Below are 21,881 nucleotides of genomic sequence, written 5' to 3'. Positions count from 1 at the left end.
TATATAGTCACAGACACACAGCTGTACATCATTGGAAGGGCTGATACCAGCATTAGCATATAGTCACAGACACACGGCTGTACACCAGGGGAAGGGCTGATACCAGCATTAGCATATAGTCACAGACACACAGCTGTATACCAGGGGAAGGGCTGATACCAGCATTAGCATATAGTCACAGACACACGGCTGTACACCAGGGGAAGGGCTGATACCAGCATTAGCATATAGTCACATACACACGGCTCTACACCAGGGGAAGGGCTGATACCAGCATTAGCATATAGTCACATACACACGGCTGTACACCAGGGGAAGGGCTGATACCAGCATTAGCATATAGTCACATACACACGGCTGTACACCAGGGGAAGGGCTGATACCAGCATTAGCATATAGTCACATACACACGGCTGTACACCAGGGGGAAGGACTGATACCAGCATTAGCATATAGTCACATACACATGGCTGTACACCAGGGGAAGGGCTGATACCAGCATTAGTATATAGTCACAGACACACGGCTGTAACCAGGGGAAGGGCTGATACCAGCATTAGCATATAGTCACATACACACGGCTGTACACCAGGGGGAAGGACTGATACCAGCATTAGCATATAGTCACATACACACGGCTGTACACCAGGGGAAGGGCTGATACCAGCATTAGTATATAGTCACATACACACGGCTGTACACCAGGGGAAGGGCTGATACCAGCATTAGCATATAGTCACATACACACGGATGTACACCAGGGGAAGGGCTGATACCAGCATTAGTATATAGTTACAGACACACGGCTGTACATCATTGGAAGGGCTGATACCAGCATTAGCATATAGTCACATACACACGGCTGTACACCAGGGGAAGGGCTGATAACAGCATTAGCATATAGTCACATACACACGGCTGTACACCAGGGGAAGGGCTGATAACAGCATTAGCATATAGTCACAGACACACAGCTGTACACCAGGGGAAGGGCTGATACCAGCATTAGCATATAGTCACATACACACGGCTGTACACCAGGGGAAGGGCTGATACCAGCATTAGGATATAGTCACAGACACACAGCTGTACACAGGGGAAGGGCTGATACCAGCATCAGTATATAGTCACATACACACAGCTGTACACCAGGGGAAGGGCTGATATCAGCATTAGCATATAGTCACAGACACACAGCTGTACACAGGGGAAGGGCTGATACCAGCATCAGTATATAGTCACATACACACAGCTGTACACCAGGTGAAGGGCTGATACCAGCATTAGTATATAGTCACAGACACACAGCTGTACACAGGGGAAGGGCTGATACCAGCATTAGCATATAGTCACAGACACACGGCTGTACACCAGGGGAAGGGCTGATACCAGCATTAGCTTATAGTCACAGACACACATCTGTACACCAGGGGAAGGGCTGATACCAGCATTAGCATATAGTCACAGACACACGTCTGTACACCGGGGAAGGGCTGATACCAGCATTAGCATATAGTCACAGACACACAGCTGTACACCAGGGGAAGGGCTGATACCAGCATTAGCATATAGTCACATACACACGGCTGTACACCGGGGAAGGGCTGATACCAGCATTAGCATATAGTCACAGACACACAGCTGTACACCAGGGGAAGGGCTGATACCAGCATTAGTATATAGTCACAGACACATGGCTGTACACCAGGGGAAGGGCTGATACCAGCATTAGTATATAGTCACATACACACGGCTGTACACCGGTGGAAGGGCTGATACCAGCATTAGTATATAGTCACAGACACACAGCTGTACACCAGGGGAAGGGCTGATACCAGCATTAGTATATAGTCACAGACACACAGCTGTACACCAGGGGAAGGGCTGATACCAGCATTAGCATATAGTCACAGACACACAGCTGTACACCAGGGGAAGGGCTGATACCAGCATTAGCATATAGTCACAGACACACGGCTGTACACCAGGGGAAGGGCTGATACCAGCATTAGTATATAGTCACAGACACATGGCTGTACACCAGGGGAAGGGCTGATACCAGCATTAGTATATAGTCACATACACACGGCTGTACACCAGGGGAAGGGCTGATACCAGCATTAGTATATAGTCACAGACACACAGCTGTACACCAGGGGAAGGGCTGATACCAGCATTAGTATATAGTCACAGACACACGGCTGTACACCAGGGGAAGGGCTGATACCAGCATTAGCATATAGTCACATACACACGGCTGTACACCAGGGGAAGGGCTGATACCAGCATTAGCATATAGTCACATACACACGGCTGTACACCGGGGAAGGGCTGATACCAGCATTAGCATATAGTCACAGACACACGGCTGTACACCAGGGGAAGGGCTGATACCAGCATTACCATATAGTCACAGACACACGGCTGTACACCAGGGGAAGGGCTGATACCAGCATTAGTATATAGTCACAGACACATGGCTGTACACCAGGGGAAGGGCTGATACCAGCATTAGCATATAGTCACATACACACAGCTGTACACAAGGGGAAGGGCTGATACCAGCATCAGTATATAGTCACATACACACGGCTGTACACCGGGGAAGGGCTGATACCAGCACTAGCATATAGTCACAGACACACAGCCGTACACCGGGGGAGGGGTTGATACCAGCAGTAGCCTATAGTCACATACACACGGCTGTACACCAGGGGAAGGACTGATACCAGCATTAGCCTACAGTCACATACACACGGCTGTACACCAGGGGAAGGGCTGATACCAGCATTAGTATATAGTCACAGACACACGGCTGTACACCGGGGGAAGGACTGATACCAGCATTAGCATATAGTCACAGAAACACAGCTGTACACCAGGGGAAGGGCTGATACCAGCATTAGCATATAGTCACATACACACAGCTGTACACCAGGGGAAGGGCTGCTACCAGCATTAGTATATAGTCACAGACACACGGCTGTAACCAGGGGAAGGGCTGATACCAGCATTAGCATATAGTCACATACACACGGCTGTACACCAGGGGGAAGGACTGATACCAGCATTAGCATATAGTCACATACACACGGCTGTACACCAGGGGAAGGGCTGATACCAGCATTAGTATATAGTCACATACACACGGCTATACACCAGGGGAAGGGCTGATGCCAGCATTAGCATATAGTCACATACACACGGATGTACATCACGGGAAGGGCTGATACCAGCATTAGTATATAGTCACAGACACACGGCTGTACATCATTGGAAGGGCTGATACCAGAATTAGCATATAGTCAAATACACACGGCTGTACACCGGGGGAAGGGCTGACACCAGCATTAGCATATAGTCACAGACACACGGCTGTACACCGGGGGAAGGGCTGATACCAGCATTAGCATATAGTCACATACACACGGCTGTACACCAGGGGAAGGGCTGATACCAGCATTAGCATATAGTCACATACACACAGCTGTACACCAGGGGAAGGGCTGATACCAGCATTAGCATATAGTCACAGACACACGGCTGTACACCAGGGGAAGGGCTGATACCAGCATTAGCATATAGTCACATACACACGGCTGTACACCAGGGGAAGGGCTGATACCAGCATTAGCATATAGTCACAGACACACGGCTGTACACCAGGGGAAGGGCTGATACCAGCATTAGTATATAGTCACAGACACACGGCTGTACACCAGGGGAAGGGCTGATACCAGCATTAGCATATAGTCACAGACACACAGCTGTACAGCAGAGGAAGGGCTGATACCAGCATTAGCACATAGTCACATACACATGGCTGTACACCAGGGGAAGGGCTGATACCAGCACTAGCATATAGTCACAGACACATGGCTGTTCACCAGGGGAAGGGTTGATACCAGCATTAGCCTATAGTCACATACACACGGCTGTACACCAGGGGAAGGACTGATACCAGCATTAGCCTACAGTCACATACACACGGCTGTACACCAGGGGAAGGGCTGATACCAGCATTAGCATATAGTCACATACACACGGCTGTACACCAGGGGAAGGGCTGATACCAGCATTAGCCTACAGTCACATACACACGGCTGTACACCAGGGGAAGGGCTGATACCAGCATTAGTATATAGTCACAGACACACGGCTGTACTCCGGGGGAAGGACTGATACCAGCATTAGCATATAGTCACATACACACAGCTGTACACCAGGGGAAGGGCTGATACCAGCATTAGCCTATAGTCACATACACACGGCTGTACACCAGGGGAAGGGCTGATACCAGCATTAGCATATAGTCACAGACACACGGCTGTACACCTGGGGAAGGGCTGATACCAGCATTAGTATATAGTCACAGACACACGGCTGTACTCCGGGGGAAGGGCTGATACCAGCATTAGCATATAGTCACAGACACACAGCTGTACACCAGGGGAAGGACTGATACCAGCATTAGCCTACAGTCACATACACACGGCTGTACACCTGGGGAAGGGCTGATACCAGCATTAGTATATAGTCACATACACACAGCTGTACACCAGGGGAAGGGCTGATACCAGCATTAGCCTACAGTCACATACACACGGCTGTACACCTGGGGAAGGGCTGATACCAGCATTAGTATATAGTCACAGACACACGGCTGTACTCCGGGGGAAGGACTGATACCAGCATTAGCATATAGTCACAGACACACAGCTGTACACCAGGGGAAGGACTGATACCAGCATTAGCCTACAGTCACATACACACGGCTGTACACCAGGGGAAGGGCTGATACCAGCATTAGTATATAGTCACAGACACACGGCTGTACTCCGGGGGAAGGACTTATACCAGCATTAGCATATAGTCACATACACACAGCTGTACACCAGGGGAAGGGCTGATACCAGCATTAGCATATAGTCACATACACACAGCAGTACACCAGGGGAAGGGCTGATACCAGCACTAGCATATAGTCACAGACACACGGCTGTACACCAGGGGGAAGGACTGATACCAGCATTAGCATATAGTCACATACACACGGCTGTACACCAGGGGAAGGGCTGATACCAGCATTAGTATATAGTCACAGACACACGGCTGTAACCAGGGGAAGGGCTGATACCAGCTTTAGTATATAGTCACAGACACACGGCTGTAACCAGGGGAAGGGCTGATACCAGCATTAGTATATAGTCACAGACACACGGCTGTACACCAGGGGAAGGGCTGATACCAGCATTAGTATATAGTCACATACACATGGCTGTACACCAGGGGAAGGGCTGATCCCAGCATTAGCATATAGTCACATACACACGGATGTACACCAGGGGAAGGGCTGATACCAGCATTAGTATATAGTCACAGACACACGGCTGTACATCATTGGAAGGGCTGATACCAGCATTAGCATATAGTCACATACACACGGCTGTACACCGGGGGAAGGGCTGACACCAGCATTAGCATATAGTCACAGACACACGGCTGTACACCGGGGGAAGGGCTGATACCAGCATTAGCATATAGTCACATACACACAGCTGTACACCAGGGGGAAGGGCAGATACCAGCATTAGCATATAGTCACATACACACGGCTGTACACCAGGGGGAAGGGCTGATACCAGCATTAGTATATAGTCACATACACACGGCTGTACACCAGGGGAAGGGCTGATACCAGCATTAGCATATAGTCACATACACACAGCTGTACACCAGGGGAAGGGCTGATACCAGCATTAGTATATAGTCACATACACACAGCTGTACACCAGGGGAAGGGCTGATACCAGCATTAGCATATAGTCACAGACACACGGCTATACACCAGGGGAAGGGCTGATACCAGCATTAATATATAGTCACATACACACACGGCTGTACACCGGGGGAAGGGCTGATACCAGCATTAATATATAGTCACATACACACACGGCTGTACACCAGGGGAAGGGCTGATACCAGCATTAGTATATAGTCACAGACACACGGCTGTACACCAGGGGAAGGGATGATACCAGCATTAGCATATAGTCACAGACACACAGCTGTACACAGGGAAAGGGCTGATACCAGAATTAGCATATAGTCACAGACACACAGCTGTACACAGGGGAAGGGCTGATACCAGCATTAGCATATAGTCACAGACACACAGCTGTACACAGGGAAAGGGCTGATACCAGAATTAGCATATAGTCACATACACACAGCTGTACACAGGGGAAGGGCTGATACCAGCATTAGCATATAGTCACAGACACACGGCTATACACCAGGGGAAGGGCTGATACCAGCATTAATATATAGTCACATACACACACGGCTGTACACCGGGGGAAGGGCTGATACCAGCATTAATATATAGTCACATACACACACGGCTGTACACCGGGGGAAGGGCTGATACCAGCATTAGTATATAGTCACAGACACACGGCTGTACACCAGGGGAAGGGATGATACCAGCATTAGCATATAGTCACAGACACACGGCTGTACACCAGGGGAAGGGATGATACCAGCATTAGCATATAGTCACAGACACACAGCTGTACACAGGGAAAGGGCTGATACCAGCATTAGCATATAGTCACAGACACACGGCTGTACACCAGGGGAAGGTATGATACCAGCATTAGCATATAGTCACATACACACAGCTGTACACCGGGGGAAGGGCTGATACCAGCATTAGCATATAGTCACATACACACGGCTGTACACCAGGGGAAGGGCTGATACCAGCATTAGTATATAGTCACAGACACACAGCTGTACACAGGGGAAGGGCTGATACCAGCATCAGTATATAGTCACAGACACACTGCTGTACACCGGGGGAAGGGCAGATACCAGCATTAGCGTATAGTCACAGACACACAGCTGTACAACAGGAGAAGGGCTGATACCAGCATTAGCATACAGTCACAGACACACGGCTGTACACCAGGGGAAGGGCTGATACCAGCATTAGCATATAGTCACAGACACACGGCTGTACACCAGGGGAAGGGCTGATACCAGCATTAGTATATAGTCACATACACACAGCTGTACACCGGGGGAAGGGCTGATACCAGCATTAGTATATAGTCACAGACACACGCTGTACACCGGGGGAAGGGCTGATACCAGCATTAGTATATAGTCACAGACACACGCTGTACACCGGGGGAAGGGCTGATACCAGCATTAGCATATAGTCACATACACACAGCTGTACACCAGGGGAAGGGCAGATACCAGCATTAGCATATAGTCACAGACACACAGCTGTACACCAGGGGAAGGGCTGATACCAGCATTAGTATATAGTCACAGACACATGGCTGTACACCAGGGGAAGGGCTGATACCAGCATTAGTATATAGTCACATACACACAGCTGTACACCAGGGGAAGGGCAGATACCAGCATTAGCATATATTCACATACACACGGCTGTACACCAGGGGAAGGGCTGATACCAGCATTAGTATATAGTCACATACACACAGCTGTACACCAGGGGAAGGGCAGATACCAGCATTAGCATATATTCACATACACACGGCTGTACACCAGGGGAAGGGCTGATACCAGCATTAGTATATAGTCACAGACACACAGCTGTACACAGGGGAAGGGCTGATACCAGCATCAGTATATAGTCACAGACACACGGCTGTACACCGGGGGAAGGGCAGATACCAGCATTAGCCTATAGTCACATACACACGGCTGTACACCAGGGGAAGGGCTGATACCAGCATTAGCATATAGTCACAGACACACGGCCGTACCCCAGGGGAAGGGCTGATACCAGCATTAGTATATAGTCACAGACACACGGCCGTACCCCAGGGGAAGGGCTGATACCAGCATTAGTATATAGTCACATACACACAGCTGTACAACAGGGGAAGGGCTGATACCAGCATTAGCATATAGTCACAGACACACGACTGTACACCAGGGGAAGGGCTGATACCAGCATTAGCATATAGTCACAGACACACAGCTGTACACCAGGGGAAGGGCTGATACCAGCATTAGTATATAGTCACAGACACACGGCCGTACACCAGGGGAAGGGCTGATACCAGCATTAGTATATAGTCACATACACACAGCTGTACAACAGGGGAAGGGCTGATACCAGCATTAGCATATAGTCACAGACACACGACTGTACACCAGGGGAAGGGCTGATACCAGCATTAGCATATAGTCACATACACACGGCTGTACACCAGGGGAAGTGCTGATACCAGCATTAGCATATAGTCACAGACACACGGCTGTACACCGGGGGAAGGGCTGATACCAGCATTAGTATATAGTGACAGACACACAGCTGTACACCGGGGGAAGGGCTGATACCAGCATTAGTATATAGTCACAGACACACAGCTGTACACCAGGGGAAGTGCTGATACCTGCATTAGCCTATAGTCACATACACACGGCTGTACACCAGGGGAAGGGCTGATACCAACATTAGCATATAGTCACATACACACGGCTGTACACCAGGGGAAGGGCTGATACCAGCATTAGCATATAGTCACATACACACGGCTGTACACCAGGGGAAGGGCTGATACCAGCATTAGCATATAGTCACAGACACACGGCTGTACACCAGGGGAAGGGCTGATACCAGCATTAGCATATAGTCACATACACACGGCTGTACACCAGGGGAAGGGCTGATACCAGCATTAGCCTATAGTCACATACACACGGCTGTACACCAGGGGAAGGGCTGATACCAGCATTAGTATATAGTCACAGACACACGGCTGTACACCAGGGGAAGGGCTGATACCAGCATTAGTATATAGTCACATACACACAGCTGTACACCGGGGGAAGGGCTGATACCAGCATTAGTATATAGTCACAGACACACGCTGTACACCGGGGGAAGGGCTGATACCAGCATTAGTATATAGTCACATACACACAGCTGTACACCGGGGGAAGGGCTGATACCAGCATTAGTATATAGTCACAGACACACAGCTGTACACCGGGGGAAGGGCTGATACCAGCATTAGTATATAGTCACAGACACACGCTGTACACCAGGGGAAGGGCTGATACCAGCATTAGCATATAGTCACGGACACACTGCTGTACACCGGGGGAAGGGCTGATACCAGCATTAGCATATAGTCACAGACACATGGCTGTACACCGGGGGAAGGGCTGATACCAGCATTAGCATATAGTCACATACACACAGCTGTACACCAGGGGAAGGGCTGATACCAGCATTAGTATATAGTCACATACACACAGCTGTACACCAGGGGAAGGGCAGATACCAGCATTAGCATATATTCACATACACACGGCTGTACACCAGGGGAAGGGCTGATACCAGCATTAGTATATAGTCACATACACACAGCTGTACACCAGGGGAAGGGCAGATACCAGCATTAGCATATATTCACATACACACGGCTGTACACCAGGGGAAGGGCTGATACCAGCATTAGCATATAGTCACAGACACACATCTGTACACCAGGGGAAGGGCTGATACCAGCATTAGTATATAGTCACAGACACACGGCCGTACACCAGGGGAAGGGCTGATACCAGCATTAGCGTATAGTCACAGACACACAGCTGTACAACAGGGGAAGGGCTGATACCAGCATTGGCATATAGTCACATACACACGGCTGTACACCAGGGGAAGGGCTGATACCAGCATTAGTATATAGTCACATACACACAGCTGTACAACAGGGGAAGGGCTGATACCAGCATTAGCATATAGTCACATACACACGGCTGTACACCAGGGGAAGGGCTGATACCAGCATTAGCATATAGTCACAGACACACGACTGTACACCAGGGGAAGGGCTGATACCAGCATTAGTATATAGTGACAGACACACAGCTGTACACCGGGGGAAGGGCTGATACCAGCATTAGTATATAGTCACAGACACACAGCTGTACACCAGGGGAAGTGCTGATACCTGCATTAGCCTATAGTCACATACACACGGCTGTACACCAGGGGAAGGGCTGATACCAGCATTAGCATATAGTCACATACACACGGCTGTACACCAGGGGAAGGGCTGATACCAGCATTAGCATATAGTCACATACACACGGCTGTACACCAGGGGAAGGGCTGATACCAGCATTAGCATATAGTCACAGACACACGGCTGTACACCAGGGGAAGGGCTGATACCAGCATTAGCATATAGTCACAGACACACGGCTGTACACCAGGGGAAGGGCTGATACCAGCATTAGTATATAGTCACATACACACAGCTGTACACCGGGGGAAGGGCTGATACCAGCATTAGTATATAGTCACAGACACACGCTGTACACCGGGGGAAGGGCTGATACCAGCATTAGTATATAGTCACAGACACACGCTGTACACCGGGGGAAGGGCTGATACCAGCATTAGCATATATTCACATACACACGGCTGTACACCAGGGGAAGGGCTGATACCAGCATTAGTATATAGTCACAGACACACAGCTGTACACAGGGGAAGGGCTGATACCAGCATCAGTATATAGTCACAGACACACGGCTGTACACCGGGGGAAGGGCAGATACCAGCATTAGCCTATAGTCACATACACACGGCTGTACACCAGGGGAAGGGCTGATACCAGCATTAGCATATAGTCACAGACACACATCTGTACACCAGGGGAAGGGCTGATACCAGCATTAGTATATAGTCACAGACACACGGCCGTACACCAGGGGAAGGGCTGATACCAGCATTAGTATATAGTCACATACACACAGCTGTACAACAGGGGAAGGGCTGATACCAGCATTAGCATATAGTCACAGACACACGACTGTACACCAGGGGAAGGGCTGATACCAGCATTAGCATATAGTCACAGACACACAGCTGTACACCAGGGGAAGGGCTGATACCAGCATTAGTATATAGTCACAGACACACGGCCGTACACCAGGGGAAGGGCTGATACCAGCATTAGTATATAGTCACATACACACAGCTGTACAACAGGGGAAGGGCTGATACCAGCATTAGCATATAGTCACAGACACACGACTGTACACCAGGGGAAGGGCTGATACCAGCATTAGCATATAGTCACATACACACGGCTGTACACCAGGGGAAGTGCTGATACCAGCATTAGCATATAGTCACAGACACACGGCTGTACACCGGGGGAAGGGCTGATACCAGCATTAGTATATAGTGACAGACACACAGCTGTACACCGGGGGAAGGGCTGATACCAGCATTAGTATATAGTCACAGACACACAGCTGTACACCAGGGGAAGTGCTGATACCTGCATTAGCCTATAGTCACATACACACGGCTGTACACCAGGGGAAGGGCTGATACCAACATTAGCATATAGTCACATACACACGGCTGTACACCAGGGGAAGGGCTGATACCAGCATTAGCATATAGTCACATACACACGGCTGTACACCAGGGGAAGGGCTGATACCAGCATTAGCATATAGTCACAGACACACGGCTGTACACCAGGGGAAGGGCTGATACCAGCATTAGCATATAGTCACATACACACGGCTGTACACCAGGGGAAGGGCTGATACCAGCATTAGCCTATAGTCACATACACACGGCTGTACACCAGGGGAAGGGCTGATACCAGCATTAGTATATAGTCACAGACACACGGCTGTACACCAGGGGAAGGGCTGATACCAGCATTAGTATATAGTCACATACACACAGCTGTACACCGGGGGAAGGGCTGATACCAGCATTAGTATATAGTCACAGACACACGCTGTACACCGGGGGAAGGGCTGATACCAGCATTAGTATATAGTCACAGACACACGCTGTACACCGGGGGAAGGGCTGATACCAGCATTAGTATATAGTCACATACACACAGCTGTACACCGGGGGAAGGGCTGATACCAGCATTAGTATATAGTCACAGACACACAGCTGTACACCGGGGGAAGGGCTGATACCAGCATTAGTATATAGTCACAGACACACGCTGTACACCAGGGGAAGGGCTGATACCAGCATTAGCCTATAGTCACATACACACGGCTGTACACCAGGGGAAGGGCTGATACCAGCATTAGTATATAGTCACAGACACACGGCTGTACACCAGGGGAAGGGCTGATACCAGCATTAGTATATAGTCACATACACACAGCTGTACACCGGGGGAAGGGCTGATACCAGCATTAGTATATAGTCACAGACACACGCTGTACACCGGGGGAAGGGCTGATACCAGCATTAGTATATAGTCACATACACACAGCTGTACACCGGGGGAAGGGCTGATACCAGCATTAGTATATAGTCACAGACACACAGCTGTACACCGGGGGAAGGGCTGATACCAGCATTAGTATATAGTCACAGACACACAGCTGTACACCGGGGGAAGGGCTGATACCAGCATTAGCATATAGTCACATACACACAGCTGTACACCAGGGGAAGGGCTGATACCAGCATTAGTATATAGTCACATACACACAGCTGTACACCAGGGGAAGGGCAGATACCAGCATTAGCATATATTCACATACACACGGCTGTACACCAGGGGAAGGGCTGATACCAGCATTAGTATATAGTCACATACACACAGCTGTACACCAGGGGAAGGGCAGATACCAGCATTAGCATATATTCACATACACACGGCTGTACACCAGGGGAAGGGCTGATACCAGCATTAGTATATAGTCACATACACACAGCTGTACACCAGGGGAAGGGCAGATACCAGCATTAGCATATAGTCACAGACACACAGCTGTACACAGGGGAAGGGCTGATACCAGCATCAGTATATAGTCACAGACACACGGCTGTACACTGGGGGAAGGGCAGATACCAGCATTAGCCTATAGTCACATACACACGGCTGTACACCAGGGGAAGGGCTGATACCAGCATTAGCATATAGTCACAGACACACATCTGTACACCAGGGGAAGGGCTGATACCAGCATTAGTATATAGTCACAGACACACGGCCGTACACCAGGGGAAGGGCTGATACCAGCATTAGTATATAGTCACATACACACAGCTGTACAACAGGGGAAGGGCTGATACCAGCATTAGCATATAGTCACATACACACGGCTGTACACCAGGGGAAGGGCTGATACCAGCATTAGCATATAGTCACAGACACACGACTGTACACCAGGGGAAGGGCTGATACCAGCATTAGCCTATAGTCACAGACACACAGCTGTACACCAGGGGAAGGGCTGATACCAGCATTAGTATATAGTGACAGACACACAGCTGTACACCAGGGGAAGTGCTGATACCTGCATTAGCCTATAGTCACATACACACGGCTGTACACCAGGGGAAGGGCTGATACCAGCATTAGCATATAGTCACATACACACGGCTGTACACCAGGGGAAGGGCTGATACCAGCATTAGCATATAGTCACATACACACGGCTGTACACCAGGGGAAGGGCTGATACCAGCATTAGCATATAGTCACAGACACACAGCTGTACACCAGGGGAAGGGCTGATACCAGCATTAGTATATAGTCACATACACACAGCTGTACACCGGGGGAAGGGCTGATACCAGCATTAGTATATAGTCACAGACACACGCTGTACACCGGGGGAAGGGCTGATACCAGCATTAGTATATAGTCACAGACACACGCTGTACACCGGGGGAAGGGCTGATACCAGCATTAGCATATAGTCACAGACACAGAGCTGTACACCAGGGGATGGGCTAATACCAGCATTAGTATATAGTCACATACACACAGCTGTACACCAGGGGAAGGGCTGATACCAGCATTAGTATATAGTCACAGACACACGCTGTACACCGGGGGAAGGGCTTATACCAGCATTAGTATATAGTCACAGACACAGCTGTACACCAGGGGAAGGGCTGACACCAGCATTAGCATATAGTCACAGACACAGAGCTGTACACCGGGGGAAGGGCTGATACCAGCATCAGCATATAGTCACAGACACACAGCTGTACACCGGGGGAAGGGCTGATACCAGCATTAGTATATAGTCACATACACACGGCTGTACACCAGGGGAAGGGCTGATACCAGCATTAGCATATAGTCACATACACACGGCTGTACACCAGGGGAAGGGCTGGTACCAGCATTAGCATATAGTCACAGACACACAGCTGTACACCAGGGGAAGGACTGATACCAGCATTAGCATATAGTCACAGACACACAGCTGTACACCAGGGGAAGGGTTGATACCAGCATTAGTATATAGTCACAGACACACAGCAGTACACCGGGGGAAGGGCTGATACCAGCATTAGTATATAGTCACAGACACACGCTGTACACCGGGGGAAGGGCTGATACCAGCATTAGCATATAGTCACAGACACATGGCTGTACACCAGGGGAAGGGCTGATACCAGCATTAGCCTATAGTCACATACACACGGCTGTACACCAGGGGAAGGACTGATACCAGCATTAGCATATAGTCACATACACACGGCTGTACACCAGGGGAAGGGTTGATACCAGCATTAGCCTATAGTCACATACACACAGCTGTACACCGGGGGAAGGGCTGATACCAGCATTAGCACATAGTCACATACACACGGCTGTACACCAGGAGAAGGGCTGATACTAGCACTAGCATATAGTCACAGACACACGGCTGTAACCAGGGGAAGGGCTGATACCAGCATTAGCATACAGTCACATACACACGGCTGTACACCAGGGGAAGGGCTGATACCAGCATTAGCATACAGTCACATACACACGGCTGTACACCAGGGGGAAGGGTTGATACCAGCATTAGCATACAGTCACATACACACGGCTGTACACCAGGGGAAGGGCTGATACCAGCATTAGCATATAGTCACATACACACGGCTGTACACCAGGGGAAAGGCTGATACCAGCATTAGTATATAGTCACAGACACATGGCTGTACACCGGGGGAAGGACTGATACCAGCACTAGCATATAGTCACAGACACACGGCTGTACACCAGGGGATGGGCTGATACCAGCATTAGCATATAGTCACATACACACAGCTGTACACCAGGAGAAGGGCTGATACCAGCATTAGCATATAGTCACATACACACGGCTGTACACCAGGGGATGGGCTGATACCAGCATTAGCATATAGTCACAGACACACGGCTGTACACCAGGGGAAGGGCTGATACCAGCATTAGCATATAGTCACAGACACACGGCTGTACACCAGGGGAAGGACAGATACCAGCATTAGCATACAGTCACATACACACGGCTGTACACCAGGGGAAGGGCTGATACCAGCATTAGTATATAGTCACAGACACACAGCTGTACACCGGGGGAAGGGCTGATACCAGCATTAGCATATAGTCACATACACACGGCTGTACACCGGGGGAAGGGCTGATACCAGCATTAGCATATAGTCACATACACACAGCTGTACACCAGGGGAAGGGCTGATACCAGCATTAGTATATAGTCAGACACACGGTTGTACACCAGAGGAAGGGCTGATACCAGCATTATCATATAGTCAGACACACGGTTGTACACCGGAGGAAGGGCTGATACCAGCATTAGCATATAGTCACAGACACACGGCTGTACACCGGGGGAAGGGCTGATACCAGCTTTAGCATATAGTCACAGACACACAGCTGTACACCAGGGGAAGGGCTGATACCAGCATTAGTATATAGTCACATACACACGGCTGTACACCGGGGGAAGGGCTGATACCAGCATTAGCATATAGTCTCAGGCACACGGCTGTACACCAGGGGAGGGGATGATACCAGCATTAGTATATAGTCACAGACACACGGCTGTACACCAGGGGAAGGGCTCATACCAGCATTAGTATATAGTCACATACACACAGCTGTACACCAGGGGAAGGGCTGATACCAGCTTTTGTCTGTGCTGTTGCTCTTAGGCCTCTGGAAGTCATTTGCAACCAGGGACTGTCTGGTGTATCCCTCCCCAGGGAGGATGGAGGGACCACCTGGAGATGGTGGAGGAGATCCCGGGTTCCTGGAGGTCTATTTAGGCCTCGATCCAGGAGGCGGTGGAGGGCCTCTTTCCCAGCTCGCTGAAGGTACTGGACGGCCAGTGGTAATGATTGTCCGGCTGGATGCGGCCTCTGATGGAAGTCAAAGCCTGACTTTGGACCCCATGCTGCATGGCTCACCCGTGAGTGGCATTTTAACTCCGGGGTGTGAGCTGACGCAGTGCTCCCCTATGAGTGGCAATATAACTGTTGGGTATGAGATGGAGGAAGGCTCCCCTGGGTGTGAAGTAACCCCAGAAGGAGAGCTGATTACTTCGGGTCTACTTACCGACCGCATGGAGGAAGAGGAGATCTGCCCTGATGCTCAGGGCCTGATGGACGACTGCCGGGAATCCGATTCGGTGGTATTGGAGAGAGAAGCGGCTGCTGCCGCTGCCGCTGAGGAAGAGGCTTTCCTGGCAATGGATGTCCCGGCCCTGAGGAAGGAAGTGGCGTGAGTGTCGCTAGGATTGGGGCAAAGAGGAGGGAGCGGCAAACAAGCAATAGCCAGGAGAGGTCTGTCATCTGCGACGAGCTGCTGATGCTGGCTGACAAGCTGGCTAAGTATAAAAGCAGAGTGCTGTACCTGCAAAGCCTGGCTGGTCCGGTGGCGGCTGATGGAGCCTGGAGATCGGGGAATCTCGTGGTCGGCGGGTCTCCCATGATGGCGCCGGTGGTGGAAGGGAACGCCGATATTGGAGAAAGAGAAGGTGCACTGATTAAAATGGAGGAGGAGGCGGGCTTTCCAGTAGCCGACGGGAGCCTGGTAGAGCCAGTTCACGGAGCTCCAAAGATGGCGGCGGGGATCTTGATGCTTGCGGGTCACATTGCAGCTCACATCGGTAAGGCGGAAGTGCCTATGGAGACTGCCGCTGTTGGGGCCGTGGAGCTGGATGGAGGAGAGGAGGCCCGGCATGTGGTGGAGGGGGCGTGGTCCTGGTTACCATGGTGAGCATGGACGCTGCTCCTGGGGGATCCGATGCGCTTCCTTTGCCTGCCGGTGCTATACTGATGCCTGTGTCAGTTCTGTCAGCTGCTGGTGGAGAAAGGTTGGAGACGGCTGAACTGATTAATTCTATGGATGTGGAGATGCTACTGCTGGCTGAGAAGGTGGAAGCAGATGTGACTAGCTACAGCCATGGTGCCAGGGGCTCTGGTGCCAGTAACAGGTTCTAGCCTGGTGCAGGGACTTCCCCCACTGGACAAGTCAACTCTGACTCGGGAAGAGTCAAACGTGGTGGACTCTCTGTATGGTGATATGGGGGGGCCTGAAAGAGTCAGAGCGGCGATTGAGTTAATAGCCGCAAATAATGCAAGGCTAGAGAGTATGGGCCAATCTGTACCAAGGTCCTATGCTAGAGTGGTGTCTGGTGGGGGAACACCAAGGGTCCCTAGTGCTGCAACTATTGGTAACAGTGGTGGGAGTGGTACTAGGGGAGGTGCTCAAATAAGGAGGTGGAACATAGTACAGCTGAGGTGGGTGGCTGTAGGAGATCCATCAAGCAAGGGGGAATTTTTGGAAATGATTTTTTCCTTAGGTTTCTCGCCCTTGGATCTTTTTGCTTGCATCCACCCAGTACGTACCCCTGAATACGATCTGAGCTTTCAGACCTTGCGGGAGTTACAGGCATTTGCAACTAAATGGGAGGAGAAAAAGGAGGAGGCCCCTTTCATTAACTACAGGTCTCAGATGGTTTCTCGCCAGGATAGGGTCAAAGTCAATGTCCTGATGAGGAATGAGAGCCTTCCAGCTCAAGATATTCTCTTTTGGCTCTCCCGGTTTTGTGTAGTTCTATCCCCATGTTTAGAAAAGATCGATTATACAAAGGGGGTGTGGGGAGGTGCCTACTCAGTTTTTGTTAGATTAAACAGGGTGGGCATTGAGACCAAACACATCCCGGCTGCAGCCTTCATTGGTCACGATAAAATTCAGGCATTCTATCCAGGACAGCATAGAGTATGCCACAGATGCGGCAGTTTCAGGCACTTTTCGAATAACTGCCCTGAAGTGAAATGTGCTCTTTGTGGTGAGCTGGGCCACCTATCAAAGGAGTGCAATGTTGTAAAGTGCAACCTTTGTGGGTGTGTTGGTCACCCATACAGCCGCTGCCCATCTGCTTCACACAATGAGGGGTCAGGTGGGGATCTTGGTGAGCTGCCTGTGGTATTGCTAAGAGAAGGAGAAAGTATAATGAGTGACAATGAGGTTGAGGTGGTTAAGGGTACGAGAGGTTTGCAGGTGGTCTCTAAGGTCCAAAAAGAAGTGCCGGTGGAGAAGGGAGAGTCTTCCTTCTCAATAGTCAAGTCATCCAGAAAGAGAAGAGCAGGGCCAAAAGAGGAGGGCATTCAACTGTCAAATAGATTCACTTTCTCATTGGCTGAAGATGAGGCAGAGGAGGAAAAGGAGGTGAGGGATGAGGAGGTGAGAATGCAGGAGAATGGAGAGTTGGTCCACTGGTCTAGGGCCTCTCAGAGAAAAAGGGTCATTAAGAAGACCACCTTTGGTGAGGCTGCGGAAAGGGCCAAGGCAAAAACTAGAAAGAAACAAGGGGGCAAGGTTACGGTAAAGTCCAAAAATGTGGTGCGTGGCTGTAGTTTGGAGTGGGATTTATCAAACCTTGAATTATCGGGGTCAGAGAAAGTGGGGGGAAGTGGAAAAAGTGGCTTCTATAGGAGAGCAAGATGTCATGGAGGAAACTCCTGAGCTCAATATAAGTTCGGGTTCCTCTGGGGAGATCCCTCCAAGCCTAGGTGTTCCGGTCACTTTGGTGGATCCAAAGCCACCGGATCCTGACCCTGATCCGGATCCTGTCTCTGGCCCTCTGGCTGATGGGGATATGCAGGTTGTTGAGGAAGAGAGGTCGGTGTCTGTGGTTGGGGCTGATAGGCCGGGTGAACCAACTGAGGATATTGTACCTTCTATGGAGGATGTGGTGGAGGGTGAGTGTTTGGTTGTGTCATCGTCTGGTGAGGGTATCACTCCTGAGGTGCCCTGTAAGCAAGAAGGTTCCTCAGGGGGGGAGTCTTCTTGCGCAACAAAGTGAAAGTGAAATGTGGCCCTATCTCTATAATCTAGAACTATGGCTTCCCACCCTATACGATGCGCCACCATTAATGTGGCTTCCATTTTTTCCAAACGAGCTCATTTCATGGCTTTCTCTTTTCTCAACAGGATTGATGTTGATATTTTGTTTTTGCAAGAGACCAGGATAGGGGACTTGTCCACACTCCGTAGGGCCAAAAGCCAGTGGAGGAGCTGGCCGTCCTACTGGTCTCTTGCGGCCGAGCCGTACGGTGGGGTGGCGGTACTTTTTACCGATATGATAACTGTACACAAGATTATAGAATTACAGGTAGGTAGGTGTATGGTTTTGGATGTTAGTCTAAGGGGGCATGATCTCAGGCTGATTAACATCTACGGACCGCAGTCGGCCTGGGATAGGAAGTGCCTCTTTGGGCTGATTAAACCATTCCTTTTTACAGCCCGGCAAGTTGTCTTTGGTGGTGATTTCAATACCATTGTAAGGCCCAAAGACAGGGGGGGTGCAAAGTCAACCCTGGGCTATGATGCTATGTTTTTAGTTAGTATGGTTAGAGAGGCAGGTCTGGTCGATGTGCAAATTCGCCATTGTCCAGACCTCACGGGTTACACATATCATTGTGGTAGTCGTAGGTCTAGGATAGACAGGTTTTTTGTTAAGGAAAGTTCAAAAACCCTGCCTCCTGAGGTAAGGGCTGTAAAATTTTCCGACCACGTTTGCCTGAGTGTCGCGTTGAATGCTTCAGAAACTTCTCAGAGAGGGCGGGGCCTTTGGCAATTGAGCTCTGAACTTCTGAAAGAAGAAAGTGTTAGCCAGTCCTTTAGGGATTTCTTCCAACTACAGGAGACACTTCTGGAGGCTGGTTGTTCTAGGGCTGAGTGGTGGGAAGAGTGCAAAAAAAGGACTCGGAGGCTTTTCCAGAGGCTGGTAGCACACAAAAACTTGAAAAAAAGATGCGTCTACCAGAGTTTGAGAAAGAAACTTGATTTCCTGATCTCTGAGTGTGGAGATAGTGGGGATATCTCCCGGGTGAAAGCCCAGCTGAGGGAGCTCCAATATGATCGTCTGACTTCCTTGACTTTGGAGAGGGATTATGGTAAATACCACTCGCCTGATCCCTACCAGAGTTGCAGGAAGTCGGTCGAGCTAAGGGAGGTGAGGGGCCTGTATGATGGGCAGGGTACTCTCTGTAAAGACAGGGATGGCATCCTTGGGGTCATCAGGTCCTATTATTTAGAACTTCTGTCTGAGCAACCGCTCATTAGAGAGAGGATGGAGTCCTTTCTGAGGGAAACATCGGGGCTGGAGAAGCTTGATGCCTCCTTCGACTCCTTGGGTGATGATGTGATGGTGGAACAAGTCAAGTCTATTAAAAAATCTCCAAGACCGGATGGTTTAACATCCTTATTCTTTAAAGCTTTCAAGGACATCTTGGCTCCGCACCTTATGGAGGTTTATAATGAATGCCTGGGTGAAGGGTCGCTCCCTCCCTCCATGAGGTCTTCTGCCATCATATTGTTATCAAAAGGTAAGGACCCGTCCCGTATTGAAAACTGGCGCCCCATCGCCCTTCTCAATACGGACAGAAAGATCTTGGCAAATAATACTGTTTAATCGGCTGATGGAAGTTTCCGGGCTGGTACTGTCCTCGTCTCAGCATTGCACCGTGAAGGGCCGTAGCACATTTAGTACTGTCCTTGGTGTCCGGGAGGCCATGGAGCAATGTCGTGCTGAAAAATGGGGCAAGTACTTACTGGCATTGGACCAGTCCAAGGCTTTTGACCGGGTGAACCACAAGTACCTGTGGGCTGTTCTGGAATGGTATGGTTTTCCAGTGAGGGTGGTGGATTGGCTTCGTGTTTTGTACAATAAGGCCGAGAGCTTCCCGCTTGTCAATGGTTGGGTGGGCCCTGCTTTCAAGGTTGACTCTGGTGTCCGTCAGGGATGCCCCCTGAGCCCGCTCTTATATGTATTTGCAATTGATCCCTTCATAAGGAGGATTGGTTGTAGTGCATTGAGAGGGGTGCAGCTGGGCCCAGAGGCTCCATTGAGAGTAGTGGCCTACGCGGATGATGTCACTGTGGTCTTGTCCTCCGTGGCAGAGGTACAGTGCATAGAACACCTGATCTCCAACTACTTTGAAGCCTCATGCTCCAGAGTAAACCAGGACAAATGTGAAGCTTTCTGGATGAGGGAGGAAGGTGATGAATTTCACCTTCCAGACAGCCTCCCCCGGGCCAGTCCTCAGATCAAAATTCTAGGCATCACATTCGATCGTGGTGATTATGCCACTCAAAATTGGGAAAGGAGGATAGAAGAAGCCAACAGGAAAGTGCAGTCCTGGAGAACTTGGCAGTTCTCTTACAGGGAAAGGGTTCATCTGTGCAAAACCTTCCTGGTTCCTATATTTCTTTATGTCAGCTACGTGTGTTTCTTGCCACAATCTTTGTGGTCTAAAGTGTTGTCCCTGTTCTTCCTTTTATTTTGGGGGAACGGGATGAACATTGTCAAGAGGGGCATAACCTACAGACCAAGGAATGAAGGTGGATTGGGTAGGGTCAATCCAGTGGTATTTTTTGCCACAACTTTTATTAAGCTGAATCTTGGAAGTCTGTTTTTGGAGACTTCTCCTTGGTGGGTAGAGTTTTAAGGCCTGGGTGTCTCCTCTCCTTGAAGTCTGGTATGACGGCGGCCATGTTAAAGCATTCAGAGGCAGG

This window comes from Taudactylus pleione, unplaced genomic scaffold (assembly GCF_031769625.1).
Source record: "Taudactylus pleione unplaced genomic scaffold, aTauple2 ptg000429l, whole genome shotgun sequence".
In the NCBI taxonomy this organism is placed as follows: domain Eukaryota; kingdom Metazoa; phylum Chordata; class Amphibia; order Anura; family Myobatrachidae; genus Taudactylus; species Taudactylus pleione.
Note: the sequence above shows the minus strand (reverse complement) of the source record.